Consider the following 21,165-nt stretch of genomic DNA (forward strand, 5'->3'; position numbering starts at 1 on the left):
ATCCTGCAGTCAGATCAACCTCCATAAAGCAAATGGGGAATGACAACAAGGAGGAAGCATAGAAAGGGCAGGAGAGGATGTCGGGACACTGGATACTGTGCCCGGCTCTGGCATCAGCTCTCTTGCTGGCCTTTTCCCAGTCAGCTGACCTCTCTGGGTTTCATCTTTAAATGAGCAGAATGACCTGAGACCCTAATTTACAATCTATTCTGATTCTCTTTCAATCTGACTAACTTTCTCTCAATATCCATTTTTGAGAGAATATATTATAATTCTTCATTCATCCAACACACATTGACCGAACACAATGCCACGCACTGTGAACAGTGCTCAGGATATCAACACAAGACTTGGCCTACGCTCTGTAATTAGCTCTGGGAGCAGGATCAAGTCCTATCAAGGAAATCTTGGCAATCAGAAGACCAAGGAAGTTGCAGACCCGAGGACAGCTGCACACGCCCATTCTGCCCTCTGAGTGGCCCCAGTGAATTCTGCACCAATCCAAAACCGGAGTCCCACACTGGGGGCGGGGGTGCCATGCTAAAATGATGGGGCAGATAACAAGGTCTGTGAAAAACAAGGCAGAAACTAGACAACCAGTGAAATGCTTGGGCTGAGGGTTAGGTTTGTTTTCTAAGAGTAATAGTGTTGTATGCAATAAACCAAAGAGATGAGAACTCACTTGACACTTGACTTGACTTTCTTGACTTTATTAAGGTACACTAATGGCCACTTTGGTAGCAATCTTTTATGTATGTGCGTGTGAGTGCACACGTGACTGCTTCTTTGAGAAACATTTACTTTGACACAACATGCTACTGACTTTATTTAAAGATCAGTTCATCACCCTTAAACATGTTTCTTTCACAGAAACTCCTCGGAGGGGAATAATTCCATGAGTCTAATACTTCCATTAAAAATAAATTGATTTTAAAATATGCTTTTCAAACTTCTGACAAAAACAATTTTTTGATTTTATGAACTAAAAAAGGCAAACAATCTTGTGGAGACAATGTAATAAATAACATGAGTTGTCAAATAAGCTATCAGACATTTATAGATAAAATTTTTAATATAGACTTTTAAACATGCCCCAGAATGTCCATCAATCTTTGATATGGGAGGAAGTAGAATTTTGGCAAAGTCTATCTCCTGCAACAATAGAAGTCAGCACAAGATGTTTACGGTTCTTAAAGAGAGCAATGATGGCATTCTTTGCAGGGTGGTTAAATATTTTCAGGATATAATTTTAGAAGGCAAAAAATGGGAGAACATTCAAAAAATGTATTATTTTGATAGGTATTCAGGTAAAGTACCCTGTGCATGGAAGTCTATAGAGAATTTGGTTCCTAAATTGGCCCTGAGTCCAAAAATGTTTTAAGCAACATTGTTGGAGTAGAGGCATACATGTCAAAGAGGACAACTCTGAGGAACAATACTCTCTTGAATATATAAATTAGAGCTTTCTTATGCTTGGAAAGAAAAAAAATTAAAAATTTCGTAGTGATTACCACTGGATGAAGAATTACGAGTGGTTTTTTTTTCCTTTTTCTTTATAATTTCTCTGCTTTCCAAACTTCCTATAATGAGCATGTGTTACTTTAACACTTTTTAAAAAAAATGTTTTTTTCAATCTCATGATATATTATGGAAAGTCACCTGATATAAAAAATGAAAAGGCTTTGGAATCAGACAAACTTGGGTTCAAAGCCCTTTCTGGTTTGGTGCCCCAGATAAGCTACTCAGCAGCCCCTGCTGCCCAAAAAACAGAAATAATAACACATGCCTTGAAGCCCCATTTTGTCTCCTAGAGGTGAGATATTGTAAGTGCTGAGCCCAGAGCAGGAGCCCAGTGAATGATAATCACTCTTCTCTCCACAGTACACAAGGAAGGAAGGCCTCTCCGATAAGAGTAAATAAATTTGTTTGTGTTTATAAACTGACTTCAGGCCATCCTTTTATAGAAACACCAGGAGTTTTTAACAGGTAACTTTCAGAAATCTTCTAATAGTTAAAAAGTTCCGAAAAAGAAGTAGGAATGAGTTAATACCCTACTCTCCTTTCCCTCACAATTATTAGGACCCTACAGTCTACAATTCTTGGGTTCGCTTGCACCACTACTATGCTGCCATGTTCAGAAAGCCTCTGGTTGGGATGGGAGCTGGGGGAGGTTGAGGTTAAGGTTAAGGCAGACCCACTGGAGCACAGGGAAACCACAGCTACCACAATCAAGATCTTTTCCATCTTCTCATTCCTTGTGATTAAAGTGAGCAAAATAAATTATGGGATTGCTTAAATGAGGGGTGAGGAACAAGATTTTTTTTTATGGCTTTTTTTTTTTTTAATGCTAGCTATGTTGATGTTTTCATCCTATTCAGCTGAAGGTAGTTCAATCAGTTGGGTTTATGACAAAATATATGTACTCAACAAAATCTGGCTGTTGGGATATGTTGCCCTTGGATATATTTTGCTGTACCTTGACTACAGGAAGAAATATTGAGTTAACTGGCTTTAATATCAAGTCAGGTATTTGTTGACACATGGAAATGAAAAATATCAAAGCCATGAAAAGCTTGATATATAGGTCAAGTCCCATTTCAGCTCCCTCCAAGGGGACTGTCCAAAGTCTTCTGCTGTATTGTAATTGTGTTCCAGTAATGCTTGCCCCAGTCACAGATAACATGAATTTTCATTATAATGGGATTTGCTACATAAATGAATATTGGTATAGATTTTTATGTAGTACAATTTATCGTAGAAAGTACAGCAAAAAAAAAAAAATCATTATGTGTTTAACTTCTCCCTTTTCCCAACTCTGGAGGCATATCTTGCTTTCTACCAAAGATATGTCATGTTCTCTCCTTTTCAGTGTCTGATTACTCCTTATTCCTCACAGTGCCTAGTACAGAGTAGACAAGAAATAGCTGATGAAGAAATGAGCTGAATAAAATGTGGTACCAAAGCAAATGAGGGAAATTCAAAATAGTTTCCTGTGTAAGAGAAATAAATTTTAGAAATTGATTCAAAATGAGTATAGCAAGCAGGTTTAGCCATTCCCAGCTAGCGTGCTCAGGTCATCCGGGGATCTGCAGGCCTTCAGGTGGCTCCCTACTGCTAAACGGTCATGGAGGCCTGTCTAAAATGTCCAGCACCCAGCTTACGCACTCCCATCCCTGGGGAATACCACAGAGACACTTCAATCATTAATTGCCTGAAACACCTTCATAAGAGTCCTACAGCCCCTTCAGCCCTAGGGCAGCTAATGATCAAATTCTGTCCTTCTAAAGGACTGAGAGAAAGGACCTCCATGACCATCTTGGAGGCAATAAAAGGCAGAGAGGTTGGCCCACAGCAGCCCAGGGAAAGGGAGTCAGTGCAGCCCCAGGATTGGGAGTTACTTTCTTACAGTCAGACTCAGAAGTAGTTTCTGTGCCCTTAGCGAGGACATAATCAGGGCTGCGGGAAAAACCAAGAGAGACTTCTGAAGAGCTTGCTGGACATTGCCCAGTGTCAAAATTCTTAACCTCTTGTTCTCTTTTCTCTTCCCCTCCAGCAACAATGATTACTTTAATAATCCAAGAGTTTCCTATAATTTTTTATGAAGCAGTCTAGATGGAATATGTTTTTCTATCTTGTAGGTTTTTTTCTTAGAGCCTTTTTTTTATTGAAAGCTACAATAATGCATCAAATATAAAAATTTTGCTTCTATCTTGGAACAACATAATAGATCTAAATGCCTATTTTCACAAAGGTCTTGATTGTGTTCAAAGGAATCACCTATTGATGCCAAGGGCTTCCTTCCCTCATCAGAGGAATAAACCATGGGAATGAGCTTTGAGAGACTCCAAGCAAGGCACCAGGGTTTTACAGGGCAGAGAACGGGCCTATCCCATTATTATTGGATAAAGCATGAGCAGAGTTAGGAGGGTCTGGTGAGGTTAGCCCCAGGAGTGGTGTAGTTTTGCCTATATTTTACAAATATTCCCATTATCCATTTAAAAATATTTTAAATGGTAAATTGGCTTCTCCTCAAGAGGGATGACCTGTGGCCATCAATTAATAACTTGGAAACTCATCACAAAAGCACTTTTGAGTTAACCACATGGTTTGCTCAATAAATTTAATCCTTCATATGCCCTTTGCTTGTGCACTAGTCGTTATCTTTGTATGAGAGCTGAGGGAGCCGAGGGGCAGAGACAGTAAAGCACTTGGCCCCGGGTTAGACACCTACCAGCTCCGTTCAAGATGGAACCCACATCCTGAATCCAGTCTGCAGATTCATATCTAATTCTCTGTTCACAGTTACAACTACTCACCAGTTGTATACAGAGCCCAAATTTAACTTGTTGGGCCCTTTCCAGCTAAGACATCACCATGGGGGACATACTCTCAACAGGTCAAGTTGGTAGTCATGTTCTGTCAAGAGCCAAACTTTTTTGGTTACTGGGCTGTGGGCGACACTGTTTATCCCTTGCTAGAACTAAAATGGCTTAAGAAAAACTGGAACAATTTTAAGGCAAGAATGTGTAAGCTCAAAGGCTATAAAAATTCAAGAACTCAAAACCAAAGATAGCTTTCTTTCTTTCTTTCTTCTTTTTTTTTTTTTTAAAGCAAAGATAGCTTTCTTGACTAGACAATAGCTGGTTATAAAGTCTGCAACAAGTACCTTTTCAATGTGAAATTTTACTACTAGGATTTTTTTCGTTCATTTTTACTAAGAACTGAAGCCTACAAAATGACAAACCGGGATTACCCTATTAAAAGACAACTTGAATTGTTCCTTTGTTCTAAGAAACTGTGTTAGGTACTGACTGGCAATACCTACACCTTGATCTTCATATTAATTATGCATTTTTCCTACAAAATTGACTGCCACACTACATGCTGTAAGTCAGATTTGAGAGCTGCCAAGATAAATGTTCCGAATGGCTGACTTTTTAAAGACAACTTGTCAGTTCACCAAATAATTCTTTGGGGGTTTATCCCAGTATATTCTATGTCTCCCCCTATACCTATAGCTTCAGCAAATATTGTAGCTCTTTCCTGATGTATCATTTATAGCTAAAGCTAAAGATTTTTCCTTTCAACCCCTAGTATAAAAGTAATGAAACTTACAATTTCTTTTGGCACCATCAATTTACTTTGGCTGTTATTATCACTTAATCCTATACTGATTTATGTAAAATATTCTGATTCCTAGGGAGAGAAGCAATCTTGGCCTAGTCCATACCACTAAAACAAAGACAACTTTTGTATTATTGACTAAATAAATGTTTTCTTCCCTGAGGTTTGCTTTCATCAAATCATATCGATGTTTTATTTCCTTTAGTTAACACCTTATTTTAATGAGGTTTGATTGCAAAACATATAAGAACATATGCACACAAGAGGCACTACATTGAGTAAGCCAAGAGTTCCAGCCAAGTGTCCTATCTTTTATGTGGTACCAAGTGACATTTTGTAAAAAGCACAATGGTAACTATTCATTCTGCCAGCCTTAAAAGGATAGGCAATAACTGCATGCCAGAATGGAAAAGCTTAAGCTTTGAAATCAGACAGCTGGCTTCAAATACCATCTCTACCACCACTATCTCTGTGACCTTGGGCAAACTACTTATCTCCCCTCAGAGCTTTTTCATCTGAAAAATGGGGGTAACGGATTTGCTTCAAATGGGCTGTGGAAGAAGTAAACAAGAATTTTGCTGTAAAAAACCTAGCATACAACCTGGTATATGAGTATACACTAAGGAATTGTTCTTTTTCCACCTATAAAATGCCATTAATGATTCATTTTGAATCTGTTGTCTATGCACAAAAAATGTAAAGGATATTAACACTGGGGTTCTTTATGATAGCAAAGAATGGGAAATGATCTAAGCATAGGGAAATGATTACATTAAGGTATAGTCATATATTAAAATATATGCAGTCATTCCAAATATTTTTCCAATAATATTTCACGACAAGGGAAATTGCTATCCTAGAATTTAAGTGAGGAAAACAGACAAGAAAACCTGTATAATAATAAGCTCACACTTACTGAGCATTCACTATGAGCCATGTACCATGCTATGCGCTTTACATGCATTATCTTATTAATTCTTACAATAAACCTATTAGATGCATACTATTATTATCCCCATTTTATAGAAAGAGAAACTGAAATTTTGATAGTTTGGGCAATTTACAGACACTACATAAGAAGCATAGCCAGGACTGGAATCTCGAACTGTCTGATTTCAAAGCCCTTTTATTTACTTTTTAAAAAAGATTTATTTATTTATTTATTTATTTATTTATTTATTTGAGAGAGAGAGAGAGAGAGAGAGAGGAAGAGAGTGTGTGAGAGCAGGTGTCGGGGGAGGGGCAGATGGAGAGGGAGAGAATCCTCAAGCAGACTTCCCACTGAGCCTGACAGGGGGCTTGATCCCAGGACCCTGAGATCATGACTTGAGCCCAAATCAGGAGTTGGCTGCTTAACCGACTGAGCCACCCAGGCACCCCCAAAGGCCTTTTAACTAGTATGTCACACTGATTCTTCCATACGAACTTCCTAGATCTGCCAGGAGGCTAGTTTAAACACACAGAAACACACACAAATGTATGCAACACATGCATACTCAAAGCCACACACACATGCATACCTGGAAGTTGCTAGCGATGACACTCTCTGAGTGGTGAAATTTTAGCTGACTTTTAGCTATGCTAGCGATGACACTCTCTGAGTGGTGATGCTAGCGATGACACTCTCTGAGTGGTGAAATTTTAGCTGACTTTTAATTATTTTTTATCCATTTCAGTATCTTTTCCAAATTCAATGAATATGCGTTGTTTTTACAATCAGAAAAAAAAATTCAAAGAAGAAAATGAGAGTACTTTGCAGAATATAAAGTTTTATACAAATAGTAGTATCTTTACTTACAGATTTGAGTTCCTCAGTGCTACTGCTCTTTTAAATTATTTTTTCTTGCCACTGAGTCCAAGGTAAAAAGCATGTAAAAAACTATTTTGAATATGAGTACAACCAAATATAGTACAGGAAGAACCATATGTATATTTGACAGGCATTTGATATTAATACAAAAACTCAAAGAGCTTGTGTGTGTGTGGGGGGGGAAACATCTTTTCAAATAATACAGAATTTTCCACTAAGGGAAAACACATCCATTAGTGACATGATGCCATCAATGCATTCTCTGTCATGGTCATGTTAAGTGATACTGTCATGGAGCCATTTACGTAGACACCAGCACACTGTTTGGACATGCCTCAGCCTGATTACTGTCTATCCCAGAAGGTGTAAATATAATGATGTGTTGGAGTGACACCTAAGAAGTGATTTCCTGTCACACCACCAATTCATTTTCAGAGCAGTGATTCTATAAAGAGAACTGAATGATGTAAAAAAAAGCAATTCCTTTGAACCAAACAAGTTCACATGAATTGAACTTATAGACGAGGAATGAATTTATTTTACAAAATTGTTATTTTTAAATTAAACTAAAAATCAGATTATTTAGGTATGCTTTTAGTAAATTTTTCAAAAGAAAAACTGCTTAATACTATCTCAAAAGTGACTCCAAATTAATCGTTTTGCTTCATAATAGAGGTTCTATGATTGGCAATAAGTGGATCAACAACGATAGCATTACTGAGGCATTTGACTAAATATCTCCTGACTCTATCCTCTTAGACAGCCTGGGGTGAAGAAAGAAAACACAAGTGAAAGATTATCAAACTAGTCAAAAGAAAAAGAAAAAAAAACGAACAAAATTCACATATTGATGCCAAGTCTCTTATAGAAAGTCACAGGGCTGTCCTGGTCGACATTTGATCAATGAGGGAGAAAGTACAATTCTCAAATGTGTAATTAATAAGTGAAAGAAGTACCACGAGTAAATTGAACTGAAAAAAAATAGAATTCAAAAATGTCTTGTTAGAGAAGAAAAGTGATTTGACAAAAAGAGACAATATGTAACAAGGATAAATGTAAAATCATCTACACAGGGTCACACAATTAACCACACAAGTACAGAGTAAGGGAGACATGGCTTTGTAGTAGTTGTTTAAAAAAAGACTTGGAAATTTTATTTGACTTTGGAGGTAAACCAACAATGTGCTGCCCTAGATTTAAAATGGAGGCCGACAGAATATTTGACTAGATTAATAAAAGAAGGGTGCCCTGAAGGAGTTTGTTTCCTACCACTTAGAGAACTCAGGGGGAGGGTGTTGAGTTCAAGATCCTTGCTTTTAAAATGGCATGAGCAGAGCAGTGGGTGACTAGAGGAGTGCTGACAGGATGGAAGATCTCAGCTGAAAGAGCTGGGACCACGTCTGCCTGAAAAGAGAAGGTCTAATAGCTGTGGTCAAATATTTGAAGAGCTACCACAAGAAAGTGCTACTCTGGGGCACCCCAAAGGATAAACGGAGGCAGATTTCATCAGTTACGTCTGCCTATGCTTCATGGTGGCAGCTGGCTGACTGGGATACTATGCACGGAATCCTGCATTTGGGGGAAACCTGAAAAAACCATAGCACCCACTATCCCTTTCCAACACACATTCTACGCTTCTAAATTCACATTAGTAACTTTCATGAAGACGGTCCTAGGGCATTTATGTAAGCAATATCTAAATATGCCTGCCTTGATAAATGAGAAATAACTATAAATTTAAACGCAATCTGGAAGAGTCCAGAAGGTGAAATTCTAACAGTTTGGAAATTATAAATTAATGTTGTCATGGCAACCTTAGTTGATATCATCCATTGCAGCTGAAACAGTTCTTGCTCTGGGACTATCAAAACAATAAATGGGTTTATATATTCAATGTCACAAACCAGCACTCAATAATATTTTTAATGCTTTTATTTTTAATTTTTGAGGCAGTTGATTTGCATTTTCTCCTTGAGTGTTCACTATTTTCACATGACACTATGGTGAGGCTATGGTATTACAGTGGGGTGGTCAATTGCATCAAGAGCTGAGGAAGTCCCTGGGAGCCCTGTGCATGCACTGAATCCAGTCCACCGTTCGGACTTCACAAGGGAAGTAAAAGGAAAGGACAAAGACTTTCTAGATCAGGACATTAGCAGCCACAATAGCCACCATAACATCTTCCACTTTTCCCCTAAAAATTGTAAGACTGCTCACATTCCTATAATAAACACTCATCGATCAGAAGTGGCGCTATGTCAGATCAGACTATCTCGCTGCTGCTCAGTTATGTATTAGCAATCGCTGTAATACATGAAAGTCAGCTCACACTGAGAAGAATATTGCCTCCAATCAAAACCATTCTTTCCTTAGTACACTAAAGCTTTTCCCCCTTCTTGTAAGCAACAAAGACTACAACAAAAGAACTTCCCAAACACCCACAGTTAAGGAAAGAACAGCTCCAACAAAATAAGTATGAGATCTGTCCCTGATGTCTAATTTGTCTATAAATCTTCCTTTTCAGGGTATTTTAGTGACTTTCTTTATTTGTATTTTATCAACAAAGAATAGAAATAAAAGTTTATTTTGATGGCAGCACACCTAGCTATTCAGAGATCCAAAAACTTGCTTTGTTTATTCTTATATTACCCTGGCAGAAGATGTGCACATGCCCTTTTTCCAGGCCTTCATGCCATACTCATAATCCCAGATGAATACTTGCACAAATGCAAACCATTAGGTAGGACTGGCCTTCAGCGAAACGTGAAGGCAACTTCCTTATGGTCCTTTTTCACCCCTGGATGGGTGAAATCTGGCCCCTTGCCCCAGATTGCTTATTTTCTTCCTTATTAGTCTCAGGGAAGCGTCCATCAAAGTATTCAATCTAAGGAGTATGTGTCCAGCATGTTTAAGTTACCAGTTCCCTAGCCTTTGCATTTTAGGCCCTACAGCTACGCACTTGGTATCTCATTTTATTTAGTCACAACAAAACACATAGGTACCATTGATTTCACTTCATATAAGAAAACTGAGATTCAGGAAGATTAAATAATTTAAATAATATAGAAAGCCAATTACAGAAATCAAAACCAAGTCTTTCAAGCACCAAACCTGTCCTCTTTTTTCTGATAAACCCTACTGACCTTAGGAAAGGGAACGGAGTTTGTATAATGCAGGCTTTCACGTGTTAGAGAGCAGGAAACAGAAGTTGTTGATATTTGAGGTGCCCTTTCGAGTAATACGGATTCTGAAATCACACCATGAAGGCTGCACCTTTCTCATCTACACATGAGACCAGCCTTCCCACTGGAGACAAAGAAGTGGATGTATCATAATTTAGGAAAAGCAGCCCTAACTTTACCTTCTGTCTCTTCCCAAGTTGCACATAGGGTACAAATGGGACCCAGAGACCACTGGGGAAGCTCATTAGTAAGCAGTGTTTGGTGTCAGGGGTCTAAAACCAGGTAACAGCCAGTATCCAGGCAAGCTGTCAAACTCACTGAGTTTCCTGCCCACTCCTAGCAGGTGTCAGTATTGAAGAAGCCTGGAAGGGAGTAGCAGGGACTTACCCTAGGGCTTGTAGCTCAGCAGTAAGACTACTGTCCTAAGAAGGCATGGAGATATATGATGGGTCCCTTAACCTAAGGCAATCTAGCTTTCCTACACAAAAACACAAAGCAGGGGCTTGGGAATGAGGGAGACAAAGTGAAACCTAGGGCACAAAGTGAAAAATGTGGTTACCCAAGAATGAAGAGAGTTATGGCTTCCTAGGTAAATTGCCTGGGCAAGGCAAACTGCAGGCCCAATCCCACGGAGAGTCCCTAAGCAACGTACGCAAGGGAGCTGGAACCCTGCAAAGGGCCTAAACTGGTCCCAGACGCTACAGATGGGAGGACAATAACAATACCGACTTGGTCGCCATTTTCTCAGGCCATTTTCTGTAGATATATGACTTTCAAACTTTTATTTTTAGCACATGAAACTCTCTCCTTATGAGAATCTTAGATACATGCCTAATATATAGACACAAGTAAAAACAACTGCTCGGGGGGATTCTTCCCTGAACCGAAGGGGGCTCGACAGAACAAAATCTGCAAATGACCAGGAGAGAAGGTGCTGAGTCACTCTGCCTATCATATCAGACTTCGCTGGAATCTGATCCTGCTAAATTTTTCTCACGATAGTCATGATTTCTTGCTAGCATCTCCAGGTTCCTCCCTCCTGCTCCAGCCCAATAAGCTCTGGTTTCCTACCTCTGGTCGGCTTTTCCACTGTGAAAACATAAAGCTCTGCAGATCTCCTAGGACAAAACATAATATCTTCTGGGTCTTTCTGGCAGCCCATATGCCCTTCCTCCAAGCCTTTGGGGCCAACTGATCCACAGATTGCTGCCCTCGGTATCTCAAGTGCTCTACTAGCAATTGTTTGATGCACAATGACTCTGTGCCATACATATTGTTAAGGCTCAAGACCCACTGGTTCATTAGCTTGTTCAGAATCCTAGAGCTAGACAGTGGGGGAGCTGGGCCTTAGACCACCAGGCAGGATCAATGGCAGGATGGGGCATCTCAGAGACCTAGGCAAGGCTCTAGGTGCCACACATGTTGGCGGCTTCTCAGGAATGTGACTCCACTTGCCGTTCCCTTGCTCCTACTGTCTATCTCAAATCTTCCCTCTAGCACACAAGTATCCCCGCTTCCCACTCCGGACCGGGACTGGGCAGCCAAGGGAGACAGAGGTGTTTTAATCATGATTTCAGCATCATGCACATTGTATGTATGACTCCTGGCTGTAGCTTTCACAATCTGTCTCTTTGATTCTGAATCTTATCTAAAGCACTTTGTATCTCTAGATTTAAGAATGGAGCAACTGCTGCTTCTTTATACCTGTACGGCTGACTTAATCATTCAACAAGCTCATGGGCTTGGCTCATACAGGATGCATCTCCTGGGAACGAAGAGATACCCTATAACAATACTGTCCAACAGAACTATAATGCAAGCCACAAGGCAATTTAAATTTTTCTAGTAGCCATGGTAAAAAAACAGGTAAAAATAAATATGTGAAATTAATTTTAAGAATGTTTTATTTAAACTGCTATGTCCAGATTATTGTTTTAATATGTAGTCAATATTTTAATTTGTTAAATGAAATATTCTACATTCTTTTCATCCTGTAGAGTCTCTGAACTGTGATGTATTTTACTCTCACATCACATCTCAATTTGGACCAGCTGCATTTCAAGGGCTCAATAGCCACGTGCGGCTCGTGGCTGCCGTACTAGATAGGACAGTTCTAGAATCTCTTCTCTGTTCCCATCCTTCTTCTCATTTCTTTCCTGATAACAACTCATTTCCTCTAGTAGGGATGCTAGGGGCAGGGGCAGGGACTAAGATCATTAGAGAAGACTTTGATACACACACGAAGGGAGAGCCAAGATCACAAAGGAGCTTTTGTGCCATGCTAGGGAGCTTAGATTTTATCCTGGAGAAGCAGTGATTCTGCTGAAGGATTTTAAGCCACAGAGAGTCGTGATCAAATTTGCCTTTTAAAAGGCAGCAGTGTGGGGAATGGGTTGGAGGCAGGCCAGGCTGAAGGCAGAGAGAGACCAGTTATGAGGCCACTGAAGTAATCCTCAAGAGAAGTTATGAGGGCCTGAACCAAAGCAATAATGGTGGTAAGTGTTCTAGACAGGTGAGAGCAGATTCCAAAGAGTCTGAGAAAGATGGTTTCTACAGGGCTTGGTGATCAATGAAATGTAGGGGTTGAGGAAGAGGGAGGAATCTAGAACAACTCCCAGATTTAAAAATTGGTGAAGTGGGTTTCATTGATTGAGAGAGAATATACACTAGGAATATGCCATAAGGGGAAATCAGGAGAGAGGAATAACTCAGAAAATAGGTGGGCCAAGTTTCAAGGAGCAGAGAGGGATCACTTAAGGCACAGAGGCCAAAAATTAGAAGAGAATCCTGGACAATGGACCTGCCGGTTTTTAAGATCAGAGGAGGCCATCATGAGAGGACGGGGCTGTGGGGGGCTGCAGAGAAAGGGGAGAAGGGGAGGTTCAGGTGCTGAGTAAGAACCTATCCTTCTAACGCCAGGAATGGGATGGACCAAGAGGGAAGGGGCCAGGGAGATTTTGGTTTTTTATAAAACACCAGGAGACTTACGCACGTTAATGCAGTGAAAGGAAAAGGTTGGTTGAGACCCTAAAGAAAAGAGAGATAATAGAGCAAGGTCCCTGAGGAAGCAAGAGGGGATGCTGTCTAGAAAGATTAGCCTCAGACTAAAGACAGTGAAGAAAAGGCATGAGGAGGAAGAACCTACCATTTATAAGGGAGATATAACATTACCGTTGCAAAACAGTTTCTCCTTACTTAGAAATAGAAATGAAATATAATTATATAGGAAGGTTTTTTTAAACTAGTACTACATATCATGTATAAAATCAGATAAATGCCGAACACAGAAGTCACTCGTTTCCTGGAGCCCCAGATCTGTGGTCTTGGTATATTACCAAGCCTTTCCCCTACCTTTGGGCTTTACCTAAATCGCCTTGGTGACTCAGGAGAGCCACAGCGGGTCTTTATAGCTTGTGGCCTCTCTGGTTGGTCAGTGTCTGTGCTGAACTGATAGGTAAATATTTCGGTATCACCACGAATTATCTGGCAGAGTGGTGTAAGAAAAAAGCCCGGGCTTGGGGGGACCAGACACCAAACAGACTCCTCTGCCACTTATCAGCTCTGCAGATTCAGTCAAGTTATGTAACTTCCCTGACTTCCGTGTCGCTCTCTTAAAAGGATACATAATCCTGACCTTGCAAGATCACTGTGAGGTTTAAATGAGATGATCAATAAGTGATACTTATTACGATGGTGATAACTGTATTCACTTTGTTCTGAATTTTTAGAATTGGGTGCCCCTGCTGATGAATTTGTGCTTTGCAACAATCAGCATCTTGATCCCTAAGGAGAATTAAACCACCAAACCTAGTGATGGGAAGGGCCCTAAATATCCTAACGGCCAGGGGTGCCTGGGTGGCTCAGCTGGTTAAGCGGCGGACTCTTGATTTCAGCTGAGGTCGTGTTCGTATGGGTCCTGAGATCGAGCACCTCCTCGAGCCCCCCACTGGGCTCCACACTCAGAGTCTGCTTGAGGAATCTCTTCCTCCTCCTCTACCTTTCCCCCCACTCACTCTCACTTGCTCACTCTTTCTCTCAAATAAATAAATCTTTAAAAAATATATTAAAAATCCTAATGGCCATCCAATGTGTGTGTCCTTTCTTCATCACAGTACATATTCAGTCTCGGCCCTCAAATGCCTGACATCTGCTCTACGCCTAATCTGCTGCTCAACCTTTCTAGGCATTGGTATTGCTCTTCGTAAAATGGGGGTAATAAGAGTATGTACTTCAGAGCACTGTTTTGGGGAAAAAAGGAGATAAGGCATGTATTTAAATGAGACACTGCCTGGTACAGCCTGTGCTTGAATACATTTTGTCATGGGGGGGCCTAGTCACCTCATGAAATAGCACAATCCATAGTAGGACCACCTTTCTTAACACTGACCCCAAATCTGTCTCCCTGAAAGTTGTACCCATCTGACCTTGTTTTATAGTTCATGGGGGTAGTTCTACAGAATCAGAACCAGGGTTCTAGAGAACAGTATGTTTGCTCATTTGAGCTCTCCTAGGTGCACTGGGCAGTGTCTCACAGATGGCTGGGTCCTTGGGGCTAGACCTCTCCCTATGTATACTTCTATTAAAGTTTCAACCTTCAGCCATGTTTCCATAATGCAGGAGACCTTTTTGAGCATTCTGAGCAAGTTGGATGCTACCCAGGAAGGCACTGGTTATATTGCTTACAAGATTTATTTTGTGCTTTCTGTCATGGTCAGTTCAGCACTTGGCACCAAAAGTAATTATTGCAGGGATCTGTATATCCTTTATGTTTCATTACTGAACACCGTAGCCCACCAAGGCCCAGAAGAGCTCTGGCGGGGTTTCAGCTTAGCAGCAGGGGCAGCATCACAGAGTGCTGATGTTTCAGTCGCAACTCAAGAATGCCTGCCCCGCACTAACCCCTCACCTCGCCACCATCCCCTCAGCCCTGTATTCCCAATGACAGCTGCTGACATCTTTTGATAAACAGCTCAGACAACCGCCACTTTAGAAAGATTCCCCACCACCTCCCAGCAAAAGGAAATCTTCCCTTCTGAGCTCTTTTAGATCTTCATTTCCAGGATACACGTGTCATTTCTCCTGTTAAGACTATAAACTCCCTCCTGGCAAAAACAGTGTCTTGGATAAAGTGAGTCTAATTGAAAGTTTAAAGAACTGAATTTTGTCCTGAATACAATATGATGGGCGTGGCAACTCTCCCCTGTCTCACCTTTCATCCCTGGAGGGATCCCCAGATGATTTTTTTTTTTAATTTACCAGTAAGTTTTAAAATGAAAAGGCTGGGCAGCCCCTGCAATACAGTCTGGGATTTTATGGCCGATTAGCTAAACTTGTATTTAACTGAGGACTCCAGTCTAATTGTTTTAGGTATAAAATGCTGGCATAAAGCCTGAATGCTTTTATTTTTACTCACTCCTGGGACCCATCACTCCACCTTAAAATAACGACAGCCTCCTTAATTCCAACTCACAACTGCCAGCCTCCATCATTATCTCGACTCTGGAAAATGCCGAGGCCTCAGAATCTCACAGCTGATGAATGGAGAGGCTGATTAGAACCACGGAAGAAAAATGGGAAAAAACTCCTTGACAGATGTCTCCTTCAAATGCCTGTCCCTTTTAGCCAATGTCAACATTAATTTCTATGTTAACAAATATTTATTGAGGTCATGACGAGGTGTCAAGCTGCAAGCGAGGCTCTAGAGACATAATGGTGAGCAGGACACAGGCAATATCAAAGCCCGTCATATAGAAAAAAACTCACCCTTACAGTTTATTGATTCTACTTGTATACTTATCAAGAGTTTGCTATGCCAAAGCCCTGTAGATGGTTCAAGGACAGCATGCAAGTTCCATTAGTGCCCTCAAGGAACTGGCAGTCTAGTTGGAAAAGCAAGAATGAAGCGCGCAATAGAATGGGAGAGTATCTGATGGTCTCAAGGGATGGTGCGGACATAAGGGCAGAAGAAGAAACCAATGAGTAACGTGATCAAGCTGACTTTAACTTGGAGATGGTTAGAGGAAAAAGGAAAAGGCGTTCTAAAAAGCAGAGCATGAAAAAAAGGGCACAAAGTCATCTTAGAAGGGCAGTGAGATCCAATTACCAGGAAGAGAAGGTTCATGTTGGAAAGAAGTAGAAAATAAAGTCAGTAAGTCAAATTTGGGCAAGACTGTGAAGTATATTACAACCTGGTTGAGAGGTGGGACTGAAGTGGGGCGGGGCATGGAAAGAATCTGAACTAGTAGAAAGAGGGCTGGCTTTAGAATGAGAGAAACCTGAGGTCAACACAGCCTTCCTGCAAGATAGTCCTTGGACAGGAGTTCTAAGGAGAACAGTTTAGGAAGGCTGATGTGCTGGAAGCATGCAGAGTGGGGAGAACTCATTAACCAAGAGACCAAGATGTAGCCGGCTCTAGTCATACTAGAACAGTGATGGCCAAGGACCTGAGCTATCAGGCAGAATGAGGAATGTAGAGATGTGGGGACAGGCTCAGAGAAACTATTACAAACGAAAAGTTAACAGGCCTTGATGCACAGTTTTACTGAAGGAATGAAAGAGAGGAGTCAGGGATGGTCCCTGGGTCTCAAGTCTGAGTGATGAAGAGAATGCTGAATATCAAGAAAAGGGAAAGTCTTTTCATTGTGAAAGGAACAGGATTAGCAGAGAATATGAAGTTTGTTATCAGGCATGCAGGGTTTAGTCTGACAGCAGGACATCCACCATGAAAAGTCTATTAAACGGATGCATAAATGCGAACAGTTTGTGTTAGTACTAGAGATAAAAATGTATATGCTGTAAGAACAGATAACCATCACACTTAAGAGTATTTTATTAGAAAACAAAAATACTAGCTATTAAACAAAAATAATGAGTATGATATAAATAGTAGAGAGAAATACATCTTCATAGACTATGTTTCTTAGTTATAGTACTTAGGGGATCCTATCCATTACCACAACACTGAACGAATAAACTTCTGTAGAAATTCAACATATGGCCTATTTACATAAAAAGCATCACAACTCCAAATTAGCCATTTTGATGTGTCAAGGAAATAACACCTTCATAACAGACTACTTCAAAAAAGGAAAGAAAAAAGAAAGGTTTGTTTTTCTTCTATAATTATGTGTATTGGGTTTTTAACTGTTTGTATCATGAAAATCACATTTTAATTGTGTGATTACACTCAAAGGCAGAACAGTGATGGAATGAATTGATTAGTTGAATTATGCACAATCATTCAGAAATCAATAAACTGACCCCATCGTTTAAATCTTTCCATATTATAAATTTGCCCTCATGTTCTGTGCCATGCTGATAAAAGCAACTATTCTGTGTACAAAAATTGTAACAGCCATATGATTCCATTATCAGAGTCAGGAAAGGGTCTACAGAAGATGATAGGGCAGTGACTAGGCAGTATCTATCTATTGCATACAAAACCCACTCCACTTTCATCATATGGCCAAGACAGGTGGCAGTAGCTTGGATCTTACTATAAGCAAACAACTTCTTCCATTTCATCAAAACTGTAACCAAAAGTTCTTGTCCTGGCTCACACCATGAGATGCTGATTAAAACCGTGTAAAGATAACAGAAGAAAGACCACCAACATGCCTTTCACACATAAGCCATAAATGAATAGTCATTGCTAATGGCAGTACAATTCTACGGTCACAGACTGAGAAACTGACAGAAGTTAGAACCAAAAATGAGACATCTCTAAAGCTTAACTTCTTATGGCAAGTATTTCCATCTGCACAGCAAAATTGATCTATGAGATGCTTCCGACTGGCAGCACTTCAAAGACTGCAATGGTGTGGTCTAAGCATTTTCTTTCCCTGATCACTATGAAGTGGTAGAACAGCTTCATGAGCCCATAGATAGCCATCCCCACAATGGCCACTTGAAAATCAGTGGGAGCACAGAAACAATCAATTTAAGACTTTCATTAGGGAGCTCCCTAAAACAACATGAATACAAAAGAAGGTTATCATCTTGCCTAAATTAGTATGTTAAACTAAGTTGATTCCTAGGAAATAATTTAGTATTTTCAGAGGCAGGGATTAAAGAGAGAAAGAAAATTGGCAATATACTCCTCTCCCAGATGTTGAGTTTTTACCATCCTCTTAAATAGTCCCTGCATTCAAGTGATTTATATTTTATGCAAATTATCTTTGGGGCTAGTCTAGTGTGTGTGTGTGTTTAAAGCCACACAGAGGGGCGCCTGGGTGGCTCAGTAGGTTAAGCATCTACCTTAGGCTCAGGTCATGATCCCAGGATCCTAAGATCCAGCCTTTAGGGCCTCCCTGCTCAGAGGGGAGTCTGCTTCTGCCTCTCCCTCTGCCCATCCCCCCTGCTCATGCTCTCTCTCTCTCTCAAATAAAATCTTTTTAAAAAATAAAGCCTCACAGATACAGAATTTGACATATTTTACCTTCTCTTCCTCCATAAAATAGGTTCTAACAAAGCTTGAGTTTAATCCACAACACTAATTAGAGACTGCAGCAATATTTGCCTTGTTCAAATAGAAATTCATTCCTAAAGTTGATTTTCCCCAAAGAGCCAATAAATATTATCATACAGATATTTTTAAGCAGTACAGTTACTTGATAAAACTGCCGCCATGCACACAGCACACTGCTCTCTAGTTAAGTGATAGTTTTATAAAGGCAATGAAATACTTATCCAGAAGGCCATCTTAGTCTTTATTTTCAGAGTATCTTTCACAATAATTGGATTTGTTACTTGAATATTGTTCGTTTTTTTCAGAATGAAGCAATTTCTGACTTCCTGTCCCTTCTTTTCCCTGCCATCTTGCCCATCTGCCTAACCTCTAGAAAACAAAAATCAATCAGAATGGCAATGAATTGTTCCTCTAAACTAAAACGGTATCATAAAGGTCACACGACAATACTCTTTCAAATACTGGAATAAGCCTCTTCCTCTGCATAGTTTCTAAAATTTCAGAGACCTTTTTTTCTCACTTTTGACAGGAATGGCGAAAGTTTTTAACATAACATTTAAATTTTGTTTAAAAAGCAAGTGAAAAATATTACACATAACATTTTATGTAAAGAGAGAGGCTGTGTTTGAAGTTCAAGGTTTTTCACTAGTTCTCGAGCTACAGATTCTGTAATACACTCAAAGGAAAACGCTGTACAGAAAGAATCTTTACAGTATCAGGTCTCCAAAACCTTGACATCCGCTAAAACCAGGACTGCTGGGAACTGAAAGCTCACGAAGTTCACCAACACACCCCCCCCAAGCCCCCCAAGATGGGAAGCCTCGGTCGCATCTCCGTCCAGGTGAAGTCTCAGCCCTTCACCTCCCACGTCTGCAGTAAGTATTAACAACCGAACAGAGTGCGAGCGAGCAGGGCCGATCTTCCGAGATACGCAAAGTCGAGTGTGCTGAGGGCGCGAACGCTCTCCGCGTCTCCGAAACAACCGCCGCCTTGGGCTGCAGTCCGCCGCCTGGTCTCGAGCCCCCGCCGCCTCCCGCGGACTCCGGGTCCACCCGCCCAGACGCGGCGGCGCGACCGCTTCGTCCCGCGGTCCGGTCGCCCGGCGTCCAGCCGCATCACCCCTCCTGCCATCGCGGCGACTTCGCGGCTACTGGGGGCCACCGCATCCCGCTCCCGCCGGGCGCCGGGACGCGGTTGAGGGCGGGCTGGTCCCGGCTGAGGCGGGCAGCTCCGCGGCTCCCAGCGAGGGAGGCGGGCGGCAGTGGGTCTCACTCCGTTCCGCGAGTGGAAGGGGGCGCTCGCACCGGGGAGGGCACGCGAGGGACCGCGGCGGATTCAGATCCGGGGCGGGCGGGTCCACGTCTGAGCGCGGCGGCCACACGCTCGCCCCAGGCGCGCAAATGTGCGCCCGACTCGGCGCCTCCTCCCACCCGCCCGCTCTTTCGCTCGCGCCGGCCTGAGAAAGGAAGGACGATGACCTCCGCGTCCGGTCCGCGCCGCCAGCCCGCGTCGGCGCCGAGCGGGGGCCACACCCAGCGCCCCGGGGAGGCGGCGGGGGCTGGGCGGCCCAGGCTGCGGAACGCGCGGCCCGGGCCGAGCCTCCGTCCCGGCCGCCCAGGCCCCGCCGCGTCCGTCTGAGCCCCGCATCTCGGCCCCGGCCCGCCGTGCAGGGAGGGAGGACTGGGGGTCCCGGACGGCGGCGGCCGGGAGTCCCGGGCTTACCTCTGTGCGGAGCGCCGGCCACTCTGTCCCGGGCCGGGGTACGGCGACCGGGGGCGCGGTCGAAGGGGGAGGCGCGGCGGCGGTGGCGGCCCCTGCGGCGCGGAGGGCGGGCGGAGCGGGAGCCGCTGCCTGGGCCGCGCGCGGTCCGGAGCTCGCCCCGTGCTGCCGGCGCTCGCGGCGGAGGGCGCAGCCACCTCGGCCCCCGGACTGGATTCCTTCACTGACACAACTCCGGATCGGCCCGCTCCACGCAGGGACACTCCCGCCCCTCGCAGCTGCCCCCGCCCGCCGGCCGGCCGGCCAGCCCGCCCCTCAGTGTCACTCACCCAGGCGCACACACCCCGAGCCGGCGCCCGTCGCTCCCGCTCGCACACACAGAGCTGCTCACGCCTCTCTCGGGTTTTGTATCCGCTCACACGCACGTTCTGACACGGATGCCTTCCCTCCACACGCCCTCCCTAGCTCCTTTTCCCACCCCACTTTCTAGAAGAATCCCCGTACGGCTTCCGCACTTTGCTTGTTGCCCCACACCTACCTCCTCGCCTTTCCCCAAACCACCACCTCACTTAAACTGCCCCTGCTATTCAAAGATTTTGTCACAACCCGCACGTGTGGCAGGAGAGTCGTCCTCCCACACGGGGGAGGATGAACTTTGCCCCTCCTCCCCCCATCCCCCACCCCAGCACTGTCTACGAATGCAGGATACTTCTCCTTTTAGAAGGTAGTAATGCTTTCTGGTGCCGAGCCAGGTTCGAAAATGTAAACAAAGATAGCCGATTTCGAAATGACATGAAGAACTAGGCGCTTGAAAAGTACTGGGGCTCTGATCTGTGCTTAGAAACCTGGCTCACCCGGAGCGT

General features: G+C 42.7%; 1 protein-coding gene across 4 annotated transcripts in view; it reads right to left on the reverse strand.

Annotated features, from left to right (window-relative positions):
- SPATS2L (spermatogenesis associated serine rich 2 like) overlaps window positions 1-20,953 on the reverse strand; it is a 160,305-nt gene extending 139,352 nt beyond the window's left edge. Inside the window, exon 1 of one of the 4 annotated variants that reach the window (XM_028124586.2) lies at window positions 20,841-20,953. The gene's annotated coding sequence lies outside the window, so the exon portion shown is untranslated. Of the gene's footprint in view, window positions 1-20,305; window positions 20,523-20,631; window positions 20,763-20,840 lie in introns of those variants that run through there. The other 3 variants (XM_028124616.2, XM_028124625.2, XM_088021602.1) reach the window with 3 other exon arrangements.
- Window positions 20,954-21,165: the final 212 nt, after the last annotated feature.

Source organism: Eumetopias jubatus, unplaced genomic scaffold, assembly GCF_037043125.1.
Source record: "Eumetopias jubatus isolate StellerSeaLion01/CBP00866 unplaced genomic scaffold, mEumJub1_p1.0 scaffold_3, whole genome shotgun sequence".
Taxonomy (NCBI): Eukaryota; Metazoa; Chordata; class Mammalia; order Carnivora; family Otariidae; genus Eumetopias; species Eumetopias jubatus.